Here is a 4,286-nt window from a genome sequence, read left to right on the forward strand (position 1 = left end):
GAGGACGCAGTGTCTCGTTCCCTACTCAGGGAACCATGGTTACATAAGTAACCTGAGACGATTTTTGTGACAAACACATCAAAATGTGTTGTGTTATTGTTGTTATTGATTGATTTAAATGACTATTGACTTCTCTGTTTTCAGTATCTATTTTATTTTATTTTTATTTTAAATGGTTTAATAAATTTAAAAAATATAAATATTTATAAATTCGAATTAAATATGATTTAATTATTATTATTATTATTTAAAATTTAAATATTTTATTTCTAAATTATACTTTATTAATTTATCAATATAAAATAATTATGTATTCTAAATATGACCTTATATTTATTTTTATTTATGACAGAGAGAGAGAGAGAGAGAGAGATAGTCCACTTTGCAAGAGTATCTTCAAAATTATTATGATTAAGAAGCATACATTTAAAATACATGGATCCAAATCACATGAAACAACACCCCTACCCCCTCAGTCAATTACTGTCCATCTGAGTCCAAATTGAATTTAATACCCAGAAGCTCTAGAGGTTTTCTCCATTTCTTCACAAAGAGATGAATCCTCCCCTCAACACAGTGCCTCTGTTTTTCCAGGGTCACTAGCTCAACAATTAAAGATCTCTACAGTGAAACTGAGGGGGGTTTAATATAGTTTTTAATGTAACTTTCCCCTCACATATATACAATTCACCTTCTTTATATCAAAGTAAAAAAGGTCAATTTCTCACCCAAAGCTATTATATGGAATCAGAAGGCCTGGAGTATTTTTGAAAAGAATGAATGGCACTTTTTCAAAAATGGCTTCTTTTAAGTAAAGAAAAGAATGGAATGACATGAGAGTGTATTTTCTTATTTAGGTATACTGTTCCTTTAAGAAAGTTTGAGCAGTATATTCTCATGGGCATCTCTGTCCATCGCTCTACCAGGACCATGTCAATGAACAGAATTTCATTTTTGTCAGGTGCTCCACTGTTCTACAGCATTGATATGAACAATTAATCAACCCTCAGGGTACGACTCCCACATCAGTACTCAGTACCCACATCATAATTCACTTAAGCGTCTTTTGGCCCTGGTAATAAATGATGCTTGTAGAAATATATAGAGTGAAGTATCCAAGGTCAATACTCTGCAGCAAGCCGCAGCTCTACTAATGTGGAATTCTGAGTGGGCAGCGGCAGACACGTTGCTGAGTGTCAGCCGCTTTCAAGCTAGCTGTTTGGTAAGCGCTTAGTGCACACACAACCCCTCCCCTCTGTACAGGAGTCATTAATTATACCTCTTCAACCGAATTAGACATGGAGCGTTTTATCTTAATAGCTCTCTGCAAGCAAGCCTCCAGGATGGGCATTATACTGTTTTCATCTGGCGAAGGCGTTCTCATTCGATTCAATTCCTCTCTGTCGCTTTTGAGGGCAGATCATCTATGAAGGCTTGTCGCAAGCCTTTCCTCATCCTCCCGGGGCCTGAAGGTGAAGCCAGAGCCCTCCGATATTGTGCGACACTCATGTAATCACTCCTGAAGGGGGGAGACGTTGATTGGAATAGAAGCAGGTTGAGATCTACAAGCACAAAATCTATTTGCACCGTGACCATGGAAATGCACAGCGCGCAAACAATTAAAATGCTAATTTCCTATCCCTGTGGTAAAGTGCTAATGACTTTTCTAGTCATCCAGCACCTAATAAATAGTTCCCAGTGAAGGTTATAGGATGCAGTGTGGAAACCAGTTGAGGAAAAATCTTTTTCCCAAGATTAGATCGTTCCATATGTGCATGCACTGTGGGTCAGTGGTGCAGATCAATACATACACTGCAAAGTATATGACTGAACTCACTGGCAATAACATCTTTTATTTTATTTTATTTTATTTTATTTTATTTTATTTTGTCTTTTAGATAAATATGTAGTTTGTAAAATAGGGTTACATTAATAAGAAAAAAAAAACAATATTAAAAACAATTATTGTTCACATTTATAGTATATAGAAGATAACTATTTAATGGTCTCAATCAAAGTAATGATTTATTAAAAAGAAATACCTGCTCAGAGAATATGTGATTTTGGACGCAGCCCTAGTCTTCATGAGATGAGACTTTGAGAGGGACAGGGTTACAGTAATTTTATATATATATATACAGTGGGTACGGAAAGTATTCAGACCCCCTTACATTTTTCACTCTTTGTTATATTGCAGCTAAATTAAAATATTTTTTATAGATTTATTTTATTGTCTTTAATAAAATAAAATAATTGAGAAATGTATGTAGCTCTGTCTCCTCACAAACTTCATATTTCCTGAGTGTTCCTGCAGGTGTTCATAGTGGGTGAAACAATAAACACTGTCAGGGACCGTCTTATCAGCAAGACCAGCACATTATCATAAATAACCATGTCTGTTTGAGTGAACAGAAAATTGATTGTTTTTACAAACATTTGGTGATATGGCAGTTGTTCATTAGCTGTCAGATGCTCCGATATTTGACAGCAGTAAGAACAAGAAACAATGTGCCGCACCCTGTCTGACAGTACGTAAAACAAGGTTCGATATATCAAACTACTGCTTGGTGAAAGAGCTGCACTGCATTCGCAGTAGATGCTCTGTAGCATCTTTCCCGACTCGTGGTATATTGACATCGCCTATAGCACTGGTTTAGTATCTTCCTCACGTTTCATCTAGATTATCTGTCAACAGCAGTGAGTTTACTGTCAGTGCGGTGCTGTTACTCTCACTCAACTTCTTAATACATTTTTCCATTTTCCTAGGACTTTCTCAATTTCACCTTTTTGATCTGCAATTAATTTAAATACTTCATAAAATACTTATTATAATAAACCGTCTTCACAATATCTGCAACCATTGGGGCCCCTCAAATCAAGTGGTTAGAGGTTAGTTTGTGCCTGATTTCACTATAACCCCTTTTCACTGTCGTGCTAAACACAACTGAAGTCGAATGAAATAAGAAAACAAACTTACTTCTCTATTAAGAGCAGTAATACAATGAGGACGAAATTAAGCATCTTAATTTGGATTCTCTGCTCCATTGCTTCACAAAGCTCCTTTTTAATTATATTTATCTAATGAGGTCATTGAAATGCATAGGCGCAGCCGACTTGCTTTGCATAGTGGTGGGATGGGGCTGTTTTCATCACAGGCGCTACATTGCCTGTGTTGTTTGATTAGATTTTGAGTGACTCAAACACTGTCATTACTTAGTGTCTGGAACACAAGAGCCTTTCTTCATTAATTTAGTTTATCCAATTCATTTGTCTTTTTCTCTCTCAGCTTTACAAGTTTCTTCCTTTTTAAGTGTCTTCTTGGTTTATGGATGGTTGAATATTCACTCTCTTTCGTTTTGTTCATAAAAGCAAAGAACTTTCACACAAAAGAGAAAGTATTTCACAAGGTTTCACAGTTAGATTTTAATGCCTCATACATGGATTTTTTGTTTGGAGTTTTAAATGCACTATGAGCAAAGGCATTCTAAATGGTTTTCACAAAGTTTGGTTACCAACTACAGTATGTGTATAATTCACCTATATATATATATATATATATATACAGTGGGTACGGAAAGTATTCAGACCCCCTTAGATTTTTCACTCTTTGTTATATTGCAATATATACAGTATATATACTGTATATATGCCAGGCAGCAAGTGATTGGCTGCATCCAAATCAAAGAGTAGCCAGATTACATACTACTTTCTCTGAGATTCTGAAGTGTGCATCTGGGAGAGGGTTTGTGAATGGCAGTGAAGGCGACACAACTGACGCTGGTAGGACACATGACAATGATGGAAGTAGTACAGTTCGATTACATTCATACTACATACAGTGGGTACGGAAAGTATTCAGACCCCCTTAAATTTTTCACTCTTTTATGTGCTTTTCATTTAGGAATGAAACAACTGACCAGCTTTGTGGGTGAGTCATTGTCAGAGTTGTTCATTTAACTAATTAATTCAAAACACTGATTGATTTAGGAACACCACTATTGCTGCTTTGAGAGACTACTGTGGCTTCATTTGGAATTATTTTTGTCTAGAGGCTAGATTATGTTAGTTGGCGAAAGTCAGAGTGAGCTGAAGTTTTTAGGCATTTGGAGTTGACAGATTTCACAGAAAACCGTGTAATGTAAGATGGGAAAAGACTTTGATTTTATTTGTAGCTTTAAAGGGTTAGTTCACCGCAAAATGAAAATTATGCTGCGTTTTACTCACCCTCGAAGCATCCTAGGTGTATATGACTTTCTTCTTTCAGACGAATCCAGTCGGAGTTATAT

General features: G+C 35.9%; 1 protein-coding gene across 1 annotated transcript in view; it reads left to right on the forward strand.

Annotated features, from left to right (window-relative positions):
- Positions 1-4,286, forward strand: part of LOC107685916 (glutamate receptor ionotropic, NMDA 2A-like) — a 178,897-nt gene that overhangs the window by 144,109 nt on the left and 30,502 nt on the right. The gene's annotated exons all lie outside the window — the stretch shown is intronic.

The sequence above is a fragment of the Sinocyclocheilus anshuiensis genome, unplaced genomic scaffold (genome assembly GCF_001515605.1).
Source record: "Sinocyclocheilus anshuiensis isolate Anshui unplaced genomic scaffold, SAMN03320099.WGS_v1.1 scaffold701, whole genome shotgun sequence".
In the NCBI taxonomy this organism is placed as follows: domain Eukaryota; kingdom Metazoa; phylum Chordata; class Actinopteri; order Cypriniformes; family Cyprinidae; genus Sinocyclocheilus; species Sinocyclocheilus anshuiensis.